General features: G+C 42.9%; 1 protein-coding gene across 19 annotated transcripts in view; it reads left to right on the forward strand.

Annotated features, from left to right (window-relative positions):
* LOC113879511 overlaps positions 1-12,796 on the forward strand; it is an 89,761-nt gene that overhangs the window by 14,183 nt on the left and 62,782 nt on the right. For 5 of the 19 annotated variants that reach the window (XR_003507350.1, XR_003507346.1, XR_003507347.1 and 2 more), the window contains exons 2-3: positions 6,610-6,676; positions 9,396-10,307. The exons of 8 other annotated variants lie outside the window; for them this stretch is intronic. The gene's annotated coding sequence lies outside the window, so the exon portion shown is untranslated. Of the gene's footprint in view, positions 1-6,609; positions 6,677-8,660; positions 8,762-8,834; positions 8,879-9,395; positions 10,308-12,796 lie in introns of those variants that run through there. 6 more of the 19 variants (XR_003507352.1, XR_003507356.1, XR_003507361.1 and 3 more) reach the window with 3 other exon arrangements.

A 12,796-nucleotide genomic window follows, 5' to 3' on the forward strand; every position in this document is an offset into this window, starting at 1 on the left:
GATACTTCTGGCAGATACGTAGATTGATGTGCACACAAATTTATGTACTAGAGCACTATTTGTTATAGCGAGTGAGTGGAAACAATTCAAGTGCCCACCATAAAAGACCAGTAAAATAAACTACAGTTTGTTAAGCATCTACAAAAGAGAATGAGGAGTGCTCTTTTGAGAAGTGGAATGGAATGTATTGAGTGAATAAAGCACAGTATAGAAAAGTATTTATAGATTCTGTTTTCACTATGAAAGTGGAAACATTCTATATTATGAGCTTGCTTGTATTTGCAGAAGGAAACCTAGAAAATGACACACACAAAAAATTATTAAAAAGAGGATCCATAGGACACTAGGAGGGTTAACAATGGAAACAGTGTCAGACTTTATTTTTCTGGGCTCCAAAATCACTACAGATGGTGACTGCAGCCATGAAATTAAAAGACGCTTACTCCTTGGAAGGAAAGTTATGACCAACCTAGATAGCATATTCAAAAGCAGAGACATTACTTTGCCAACAAAGGTTCGTCTAGTCAAGGCTATGGTTTTTCCTGTGGTCATGTATGGATGTGAGAGTTGGACTGTGAAGAAGGCTGAGCACCGAAGAATTGATGCTTTTGAACTGTGGTGTTGGAGAAGACTCTTGAGAGTCCCTTGGACTGCAAGGATATCCAACCAGTCCATTCTGAAGGAGATCAGCCCTGGGATTTCTTTGGAAGGAATGATGCTAAAGCTGAAACTGCAGTACTTTGGCCACCTCATGTGAAGAGTTGACTCATTGGAAAAGACTCTGATGCTGGGAGGGATTGGGGGGCAGGAGGAGAAGGGGACGACAGAGGATGAGATGGCTGGATGGCATCACTGACTCAATGGATGTGAGTCTGAGTGAACTCCGGGAGTTGATGGACAGGGAGGCCTGGCGTGCTGCGATTCATGGGGTCGCAAAGAGTCGGACACGACTGAGCAACTGATCTGATCTGAGGAGGGTTAACACTTCTCAAAGCATATGCCCTGTTATATGTTTCAATTTTGAGCCATATGTAATGTATTATGTATTCAAAACAAAAAACTTAGTCTGTCTTGGAGCTGCTCCATGGCTTCCCACGACTGGGTCCTGCACAGGGCACCTGGCACCTCCATTTGTCTCTGAATTTTCTGGAACTGGATGGCTTTTTTCTGTTGTTTCAGGGCACTGGGGAGAGAACTCTTAGGTAGGAAGTTAGGTAGAAGCATCAAGGAGAGGCCTGGCTGAAAGGGATGCAAACCCATCTCTAAACTCCATCCCAGACACACCCAGGAGAGCTCACAGATATGCTGCAAAATAACCACAGGGACTTTTCAACTCTTGCACAGGCTCCCTAAGCACATAGTGGATAGAAGTGGGACTCTCCAAGTAACCTTAAGCATTAAGGGCTCATGAATATTCTACATCTAATTATAACAGATGGAATTATGGGAAGACATAAACAGCATTGCATGCATGCTAAGTCGCTTCAGTCGTGTCCGACTCTGTGCGACCCCATAGACGGCAGCCCACCAGGCTCCGCCGTCCCTGGGATTCTCCAGGCAAGAACACTGGAGTGGGTTGCCATTTCCTTCTCCAATGCATAAAAGTGAAAAGTGAAAGTGAAGTCACTCAGTCGTGTCTGACCCTCAGCAACCCCATGGACTGCAGCCTACCAGGCTCCCCCGTCCCTGGGATTTTCCAGGCAAGAGTACTGGAGTGGGGTGCCATTGCCTTCTCCGGTCTAGTACATGCTGCTGCTGCTGCTAAGTCACTTCAGTCGTGTCGACCCTGTGTGACCCCATGGACGGCAGCCTACCAGGCTCCCCCGTCCCTGGGATTCTCCAGGCAAGAGTACTGGAGTGGGGTGCCATTGCCTTCTCCAGGTCTAGTACATAGAAGGAGGTAAATAAATGGTTCCACTCCCTCCCCTGTTCCCATGCTGTTGGCAGTATCATAGAGTATTTGGGGAGCACCCCAGCTGTAATGTTAACTAGTGGGACTTAACCCAGGTCAGAGTGACCAAGGCTAGTTTGGCATATAAGGCTCAGGAGCCTGACTTTGGCTTTCAGATGTCCAGATGTCTTCACTGACAGTGAGCAGGGGTCGATGGCTGCTGGATCTCTTAGCCAGCTGATATTCTGCAGATGGCACCTGGAGTGATGTGGAATTTTGAGCATTACATTGCTAGTGTGTGAAATAGTGCAATTGTGCGGTAGTTTGAACATACTAGTTGTCAGTTATGAGTTTGGGGTTGTTGCAAGATAGGAATATAGAGAGCTCGTGTCTTGTAAGTGAGACAGCCCTTAGTAGCTGGATGTCATTACTAGAAACAAGCGTGCTTTGGAACAGATGCAAAAAGAGCCAAGAGACCCTTTCCCAAGGTCCAGGATACACGGCTTTTCCCGGACTCCGCAGCCAGACCATCCCATTAGCTTCCTCGGCTGTGGCCACCACCATGTTCCGCTACAGCCCTTGTTCCCTTGTCCTGTGAGACCCTGCGCAGGGACCCTCACCTGACAGTCGGTGGTTTTTTCTGGCCCTGTTGCCTGAGGTGCAGCATGCAGGCTAGCTGCTCTACATTCCCCAGACTTCAGATGAGAGTTTCCCTTTGAAGCAGGGCCTTCCTGTGCTCCAGCTCCTCTTCTTCCTCAGTTTCTTTCAACTCCATAGGATCCAGGTGTACTGGTAGCAGCTACAAGGTACATAAAAGATGATGCCGGATCTCCACAGATGAGTCCCCTGTCATCCGCAAGGATCTTGCCCTCTCTGCCTCTGTCCTGTCCCTGACCTTTGTGGTAGGTTCCCTTTGCTGTCTACTTTCACATCTCCTGCTCCAAAAGGTCAGATTCAAAGTACTGATTAGGGAGGTTGTACCTGAAACCTCCTCATGTCCATGAATCATTCCACTGAGACAGAGCAGTCTATTTAGTACACAGGCCACCCTTCATCCTTCCTCACCTCCTTGAGACCGCACATTTGGACTGCCCAACAAACTATGAAGAGTGGAGCCAGCCTGACCGCAAGCCATGGGACTGTAGCTGGCTTAGGGAAGGAACAGACCTGACTGGAGAGCAGGATGAACAGGGCAGGCAGTTCTTACCTCATTTCTGCAGTTTAGTTACCACTGTGACAATTCCAAGTTCGTGAGGCTGTTGGGGCCCTTCCAAAATCTGTTCTGAAAACTAGAGCCTGGCTCTCTATTCTGTCAGTTCTCTCAAGTAGGAGGGTTTCTGGCCTGGGGAGCTGACATTTGGAAGGAGTCACACTGGCAGCCTAGTACTTTGGGGACTCCTTGCACAGATGCCATTGGAGATAAACAGAGGAGGACATGACTAAACTAGCTGGTGATTTTTCTTCTTTTTTTAATTGCTGAAGCCCCCACAAAACCTGCCTTGAAAACACGGTTTTAACCTGGTCTCGTTGGCATCACTGATAAATTCTATGAAGGGGGTGGGGGTGATGGTGATTTTGTTATTTTTCCTTGTCAGCTAACTGGAGGTTCCCACTCTAGTGCTGAGAGTAATTGGAACAGTGATGTTTCAGCTGTTGGTAGCTGGGCCAGGAGGCTCAGTCCAGGTCATAAGTCAGCCTAACGAGATCTAGGGGCTGGGTGCAAATTGTGGGGACATCTTCTGAGTGAAAGCTGCAGCCCAAAATATCCTCTGATGCCCAGTGGTGTGAGTGATGAGCTAGATGCTTACCACTTTCATACTTGCAGTTATTCAGGTTCATGGCCAGCTATGTGGAATGGAGAAAGAGCAGAAATCAGGCAGAGGGAGAAAAGGACCCTGGGGTGCCAGGCACCCAGATGAAGAGATCATGCACAGATGAACAGTGCAATTTATGTTCTCTGGAAGCCACTGAAAGGAAAGACCTTGCGTGCTAAGTGGCTTCAGTTGTTTCTTTGCAACCCTATAGACTGCCATGCTCATCTCTGTCCATGGGATTCTGCAGGCAAGAATACTAGAGTGGGTTGCCATGCTCTCCTCCGCTGGATCTTCCTGACCTAGGGATCTAACCTGTGTTTCGTGCATTGGCAGGCTGGTTCTTTACCACTGGCACCACCTGGGAAAGACCAGGATAATATAAATGTGCTGAAATACTAAACCAAGCCAGCCCAAACGATCTCTGTTTCCTGTCCTCTTTCCCCGGCTAAAGGGAAGACTTCGAATCCCAGCCCAGCTGCAGAAGGGCAGAGGGTTACCCTCTGGAGATGGGCAAGTGAGGGGGTCAAGGGGACGTTTACCTGTGTTTTGGCCCTCTCTTTTTTCTCCCACCTTCTGAATCATCTGGCTCAGCTGGGGTTATGATTTTCTTTGGGATTTTCTTGGGTACGATGGATAAAGGAACTCCATTCCTAAATGCATTATAGCCAGCCTTTGAGAGTGCCTCCTTAGAAGGGTTGGAAGGGATGGTACCTTCCCCTTCAATACATTCCTCCTGGGAAGCCTCTTCACCATCCTCTTCCTCTGATTCACTGGTCTTAACAGGTCTTACTGAGCGACTTCACTTTCACTTTTCACTTTCTTGCATTGGAGAAGGAAATGGCAACCCACTCCAGTGTTCTTGCCTGGAGAATCCCAGGGACAGGGGAGCCTGGTGGGCTGCCGTCTATGGGGTCGCACAGAGTTGGACACGACTGAAGCGATTTAGCAGCAGCAGCAGCAGCAGCAACAGGTCTTACAGGCCGTCGCCATGGACACGAGGGCGGGCCCCCTATTAGAGAAGAGTTCTGCGGGTCAGTCAGCTTTAAAGCAATTACAGAAGGTAGCCCTTCAGCCCTCTGCTTCCCATGAGAATATGAGAATAAAATCTGAGGGGGGAAATGAAACAGAAGAAAAGGGGCAGGGCACAATCTTTTAAAGAATGACATAATCCAAGGGCATTACACAGGCTGAATATAATCGAATAGGTTCAGGATGGTGGACCAGACAGTTTCCAATAGACCTTGAGCCTCAATACACTCTTTGTAACACATCAGCAAGCTAAGTGATACACCCACAAGTGGGTGGAGGCCCAATTTAAATGTAAAAAAAAACTCTTAGAAATATATTTTAGGATCCTTCCAGATATTCTAAAACTTAAAACTTAAAGTTGTGCTGAAATAAGTGATGAAAGGTTTGTAGAAAATGGACCCCAGTAAGGGTTTTGTAGGTGATCAGTCAGGATTGACTAAGCCTAAAATAAGTTATTAATTCAGTAAATGAACCTTTAAGCTGGTGTAAAACGGAAATTCGGTTTTTCTCTGTTAAAACAGACAAGTTTTCTGAAGATGCTAAACTGTCTTTCATAACAGATTTCAAATTTATTTACCTTTTAAATAATCTGTATTTGCCTCTGTTATTGTCACTTTGGCTAAGTTTCACAGTGACCTATGCCCCTGCTGTATTTTAAAATGTTTGGGTGTTCCTTTGACAGGGCTTCCAAGATCAAATTATAATAAAGTTCCTTTGACCTCTAACTAAATTTGGAGTGCTTCAAAGGGCCCCTGAGGGACCCCAAAGGGAGATACTAAACTAATCAAGTTCATTTGGTGTGTTAAACTATAAAGGAAGTGTTTTCCAATAAATAAGTTTTATGGTAAATGGTACAGATATTCTAGAGATTGTTTGGAGTTCCTAAGAATCTGATATGTCCGATAAAATATTATTAGTCATAATTTTTGTTATGAAGGTGTTGTATGGCACAGCAGTAATCAGATATAAGCTTGCTTCCTTAAGTCTTTTGTTAATATACACAGTTATGGTTTTACTCTAATGTCTTTGCAAAATGTTTCCTCTTCATATAAACAGGACTTTACAAGTTTCTGACTTTTAGAACATTCTAATGAACTGAGTAAAAATAATTGAAGAATTCTATTGAGAAAACTGATGATTTCCTAAAGCTGTTAACAAAAAGGATTGGTTACATAGAACTGAGTAAACTGCTAAATACGGTTGTATATGGTTTCTATCTTAAAGAATTATTGATTTAAATCTGTGTTTTCCAGGTGTATGTAAAACTCCTTCAATTAATTATGACTTGCAGTAGTTTGGTAGATTATACCTTTTGGAACATCTGTCTTTTTCTCTGTACCTGGTTGATCGTGCTAGTAACATATGCTTGTCTCAGAGATTAAGTCGTGCATAAGTGTGCATGGCCAGTACAGTGAAATTGCAGATAGCTCATTAAATCAGTTATGGCTCCTTTGGTCACTCAACAATTATAACTGGATTATAACTAGTTACACCAATCATTAGTGAATTTGCTCTTTGTTTTCAGATTGTGCTTTGTGTGTCTATGCTGTACTATGTCATTGTCTGTATGACTTATATCCTGTTTAATTTAGATTGTTATCTCTTAACAGTAACCAGTGTGTAAATCAGGCCTCCAACAAAACTAATATGACTAAACATTTTGAGAAAATAATTGTAATAGTGTGGTTCTAGGTATGGGAAGAAACAACAAGGGATAATGTCTCCTGGATTACAGTTAGAATCCAGAAATTTTTAATTATTGATTGGGCCTGGTCCAAAACTTAACACCTGGTGTGACATCAAAAATTTTTTGACTGAATTGGGATGAACTTTCCAGCGCCTTGGGACTAAAGTTAATCATGAAATGTTTTCCAGATAATGGTTATTCATGACCAAGAAGGAAAGACCTGAGACATGGAATGAGCGATTGCAGCCCTTCAGTGTGAGTCAGCGGGCCCTGAGAAAGGGGAATGCCTGCCCCCTGGCCTTCATTCAACTACAGCCACTCCAACTACTCCCTATGGTGAACCTAGATGAAACTGAGAATGCAGGATTACAGGCCCCAGTTACCTATGATTTAATGAGCCCAGAATCTTGCATCTTCCCATGCGTAGAAAGATGCTAAATTTCTTAGCTTGAGATGCTGCCTTTTATGTTTGAAGTTCAGTATTTCTAAATTTGCAGGGGTAAACTTCTCTTCCAAGAGGAACAGAGGAAGACTAGTCTTGACATTTAAAAACACCAGCACTAATGGCAGGCACTCCCAGGAAGACAGGCAAAATGGACCCCCTTCTCTCACAAGATGGTGGGATGGACATTGAGAGGGGGAGTTGTAACCTGGAAGGGTTAGTTTTAAATTTATACTGGGTCTGCTTCTGTGACTTTAACCCTTTTTGTTATTGTAAGCATTACGTATGGCCTGCAGCCTGAGCCACCCACCTGTGAAGGACTGTAAAGAAGTAAAACTTAACTCATTCCCCTGCCTTCCCATTCTAGGGGACAGTTGCAAGCATTGAATAGTCTTTTTTACTTTACTATGTTTCCTTACCTCCCCCCACCCAATAAAAAAACCTAGCAACCAGGCTCTGAGAAGGTGGTTATTTTGAGGTGCTAGCCTGTTATCTTCTTAGCTGGCTCCCCAATTTAATTCTCTTCCTTGCCTCAACACCTCATCTCTCAGATCCATTGGCCTGTCATGCAGCGAGCATAGCTAGCTTGGACACAGAAGGCTGTATGAGGCTCTTAAATCTAAATGCTGTAAAGGTTTGTCAGCCAGACTTACACATAGCAGGCCTTGGTCATCTGAACAAGAAACCTTGATGCATACCAACTGCTTATAAACTAGCAAGTACATATTGTAATATAAATACCTGGTTCATAACTAAGCATTTAAATGAAGCCATGAGGCTATTAACATTAGGCTATGGTAATTTACATTTTAAAGCCTCCTCTATGCTTGGAACAGTTAAATCATACTAAGGATAATCAGTCTAGTAATACTAGAAAACAGGCTGGGTGCCTTATGGACAATGTCAATATATATAGTTTCCCTAAGAAATAAGGATTGGTACAGAACAAGCTAAGTCAGATGACTTTGGTATATACTGGGCTACACCTAATGGAAGTTCTTAAGTTCTTATTTATGGCCTTACTATTAACTGCTAGCTATTTTGTTTCATATTGTTTTGTATATTGCCTGTTTCATAGTGTGGTCCCTTACGTTACCAACTATTTGACCGAGTCACTGATAAAATGATAGTATACAGTCCCATATAAGGTCAGTAATTGCAACAGTGTAACTCTAGATATGGGAAAAAAGAACAAAAGGGAATAAATATTTTCCTGGACCACAAGAGATTGAGAAGCACAGGTAGTCCAGAGAATTTTGAATACTGTTTTATGGCCTTGTCCAGTGACAGCACATTTAGTGGCCTATCAACAAAATCTTCATAAGACTTGGGAATGAGCATTCTTAGCACCATGGGACAAAATGGTCATGTCATGCCCTCAAACCATGGTCAGCTTCATGAACCTGAAGGGGCTCAGCCAATTGGCACTTGCCATCTATCTCTACAGAAATTAAATCATGGCCACTGAAGCTGCTGACCTTCAATAACCCCTGAAAGGAATTCAGGGTGGAAATTAGGAATGAGGCACTCTGTGCTCTGGAAAAATTGGCAGAAGACGCCTTCAGATAGTTAAACACTTTCAGGAGGAGATTTTTTGTAAGCCCTGAGTCTTGCATCTTCTCTTGTACCTAGAGAAACATTAACATCATTGACAGTGACAGTCGCTTTGGCTATTTAAGGAAAAATTATGGTTAAAATCAACATAGAGTAGCTATAGAACTGATTAGGTGACACTATGGTGTGATTTCAGATAAGTCCTTGTATTGTTAACAACTTGAGTTTTCTGACCTGTGTTAGACTTAGGATACTGTCAGCCATTCGAAAAATAAAAGCAGCAGATAACTACAGCCTTACTTTTTAAAGAAAGAAAAAGAAAGTGAAGTCGCTCAGTCATGTCCGACTCTTTGTGACCCCATGGGCTGCAGCCCACCAGGCTCCTCTGTCCACGGAATTTTCCAGGCAAGAGTACTGGAGTGGATTGCCATTTCCTTCTCCAGGGGAGCTTCCTGACCCAGGTATTGAACCCGAGTCTCCTGCATTGCAGGCAGACGCTTTTACCGTCAGAGCCACCAGTAAAGCACTCCACTTTTTAAAGGTCTCTTCTTATAACTCTTACATATGTAGAACGAGAAATTGCTCTGGACTGTATGTTGCACAGAAAAAAAATGCATGTGTAATGATCAATAGCCACTTTAAAGGTTAAGACCTACTTAAATAAACCTAGACAACTGGCTACCTGGCTACAAGTCTCCTTGAAGTGTTAAATCTAAATTAGGATTCAAGCTTAATTTTTTCTATTTTGTCTGTTAATGTTGAGATTGTCATTCCTCCAACTACTTCTGAGTCCAAATGGCTCCATCCCTTTGGACAGGATGACCCAAGCACTGACTATGTCTGGACCACAATCAAAATTGTCATCAAAGACTTGGTTCTTACTCTTGGCTTTGATCCCTAGCTGCAGTAACAGTTTTACTCATCTATGCCTCTGGTTTTTTTTTTTTTCTAAATATCTGTTTCATTTTGTCTCTCCAGATGACACAGATTCACATCAAGATAAAGATGATGTGCAAAGAAAACCCATGCCCCCAAAGAGATTACAGCCACTCCTCCAGACAGATCCAGCAGGAATAACCACAAAAGTCACCTTGGGGCCACTTAATAGAACAGGGTGAGAGCTCCATGACCCCAACTAGGTAGGGTCTGTGAGTCCCATGTCAGCATTAAAGAAGTTACAGAAGACTGCCGTCTGTCCCTTATCACCCCAATAAAGGTTTCTTGGGGTTCACGTCTCAAGGAAAATTTGAAGTAGGAGATAGATGGTTCCTGGGCTGAACAGCTGGTGATTTTCAAACGGAGCAAAACTGAAGTTTGTCCTCAGCCAGACAAGAATGACGTATTTCCCTTCCTCCATTGTTAGGAGGGAATAAACTGATGGGGGAATTGTGCAGTGAAAAGGAAAAAAGAGGAATGAGTTTTTGTTTTTCACTGCTCTGAGAGCAAAGAAGATAAAGAACAGTGAGCAGGCCTGAACATTCCTAGTTTGTTTTACTTTAACTGCTCCTGGTTCTGAATGTCTGTAACTAAGTTTGCTTTTCTGCACCCTAACTCTGCAGGAGCCACACTTCACTTGACTCTGTGCTAAATACATCCTCTATCTGATGTTTACAACAGCCTTCCCCTTGTAGTTACATGTCAGAAAGAAGGCCTCAGAGCCACCAGACTGCCCAATGCAGTTACGGGTTACTGATGCCAGTTTATGACTGCCTTTGAAATGATGCAAGAGGAAGAAATCATGGTCCTGTCACCTTTGTTTCCTCATCACCGGCTCCTGACTCCTCCTGACTGTGAGCACCTGCCTTAGGGACACAGTTGTTGAGGCAGGAGCATGCTGTGTTCCCCTCTCCACTACCTGAGAATAAAAGCCACTATTCTGTTTCTTCCAAATTCTGCCTCTCTGGTTTTCATTCGGCTTCGGTGGGCAGAGAAGGCCAAGATGTTGGCCAGCAACGGAAGGAGGTCAGTCAGAAAAAGACAAATATTGTATTACTTACAGGTGGAAGCTGTATATTCATACAGATGAACTAACTTACAAAATAGGCTCAAATGTAGGAAACCAATTTATAAGAAAATGTTAGTGGGGAGGCATCAATTTAGAGTTTGAAATTGACATATATACACACTAATTCATATCAAATAGATGATCAAAAAGGGCCTAAAGAATAGCCCTGTGAATTCTACTGAACACACTGTAATCACCTATATGGGGGGAAAAAACCCGAACAAGAATAGATGTTTATAGATTACTGAATCAAGTTTCTGTACACCTAAAACTGACACAACATCAGAAATCGACTCGACTCCAGTATAAAATAACAAATGACAAGAAGAAAAAAGGGGCATGAAGAAATGCTGCCACCTTGTGGGCACTTTGCAAAACAACTTAAGCCTGTGCTGATGGGCACTTAATACTTAAAAGGCCTTTGGGGCTGTGGTAAAAAAACACCTGCGCCGGAAATATCCTAGCGGGGGTCAGTGGAAGAGAGTTCAAAACAAGGCAGATGGTCAAGGAGTCAATGTCAAGCGGTAGATTTAGCTCACATTTTAAAAAACATCACATGAAAAGATGTCAATGTTATTAAATATTAGAGAAATGCAACTCAAGATTGCAACAAGGTATCACTTCACATGGGTCAGAATGGCCACTGAAAAACTACAAACAAATGTTGGAGAAGAGAAGAAGAAAAGGGAACCCTCCTACACTGATGCTGGGAATAGAAATTGGGAACAGCCACTGTGGAGGACTTACCTGATAACTCAGTTGGTAAAGAATCTGCCTGCAATGTGGGAGACCTGGGTTCGATCCCTGGGTTGGGACGATCCTCTGGAAAAGGGAAAGGCTACACACTCTAGTATTCTGCCTGGAGAATTCCATGGACTATAATCCATGGGGTTGCAAAGAGCTGGACACGACTGAGTGACTTTCAACTCACTGTGGAGGATAGTGTGCAGGTTCTAGGAGGAAAATGAGAATAAAATTAGAATACTTCATAACACCATACACAAAAATATACTCCAAATAGATTAAAGATCTAAATGGAAAAATGGATGCCATGAAACTCGAAAACAAGCAGAACATGCTTTGATAAAAATAGCAAATTCTGAATGCAATAAACTTGGGACCCAATTAACCTTAAAACCGTTGGCACAGAAAGATCATAAATGAAAGAGAAAGACAACCCTCCTAATGGGAAAAAAACATTTGCAAACAAAGATACCCACAGGGAATTCATCTCCAGAACACACGAACAGCTAGTTCAGGTCAATATATTTTTTTCTTTAAATAACCCAGTTTAAAAAATGAGTCAGATTTCTCCGAAGAAGGCATAAAAGGCCATAAAACATGAAAAGATACTCAGATACTAAGATTAAGATACTAATTCTTAAGAGAGATAAGTCAAAGTACAATGAAGTGTCACCTCACACCCATCAGAATGGCCATCTCAAAAAATCTACAGCAATGAATGCTGGAAATGGTGTGAAGAGAAGTGAATCCTACACTGTTGGTGGGAATTTACATCCACTAGGGAGAACAATGCCAAGGTTCTTTGAAAAACTAAACATGAAGTACCATGTGACCCAGCAATCTCACATCTGGGCATAGATTCAGAGAAAACCAAAATTTTAAAACACCTGCACCCCAATGATCATGGCAGCACTGTGTACACTAGCTAAGATACGGAAGCAGCCTAAGAGAAGAAGGACTGATGAGTGGATAAAGAAAATGGGTACCTATACACGATACAGTATTACTCAGCCATGAATAAGATGAAAGAATGCCATTTCCAGCCACAGGAAAGTATTAAAGAGATGATACTAAGTTGAAGTAAGAGAGGGAGAGGCAAGTATCGTGATGTCACCTCTAGACAGAATCTAAAAATAGATATAAATGAACTTTACTAAATAGAAACATGCTCACAGAAACAGAAACAGGCTTTTCTAACAGGAAAAACGATGGGGGAGCAGGGAGAAATTAGCTGGTTCTGATTAACATATACACTCTACTATTTATAAAAACATAATAAAAAAGCACCCACTGTACAGCACAAGGGATCCTGTGCAGCCCTCTGTAATAAACTAAATGTGAAAAGAACCTGAAAAAACCACATATACGTCCATATTTAAATGGTTTCTAGATGACTTGTTTAGGTTAAGGATCCGCCTGCCAATGCAGGAGATGCAAGAGACTCAGGTTTGATCCTTGGATCAGGAGGATCTCTTGGAGGAGGGAGTGGCAACCCACTTCAGTATTCTTGCCTGGCGAAACCTGCAGACAGAGGGACCTGGTAGGCTACAGTCCATGGGGTCACAAAGAGTAGTACCTGACTGAAGTGTCTTTGCATGCACACATGCATGGAGCAGAGCACCCTGGCTGG

This window comes from Bos indicus x Bos taurus, chromosome 21 (assembly GCF_003369695.1).
Source record: "Bos indicus x Bos taurus breed Angus x Brahman F1 hybrid chromosome 21, Bos_hybrid_MaternalHap_v2.0, whole genome shotgun sequence".
Classification (NCBI taxonomy): domain Eukaryota; kingdom Metazoa; phylum Chordata; class Mammalia; order Artiodactyla; family Bovidae; genus Bos; species Bos indicus x Bos taurus.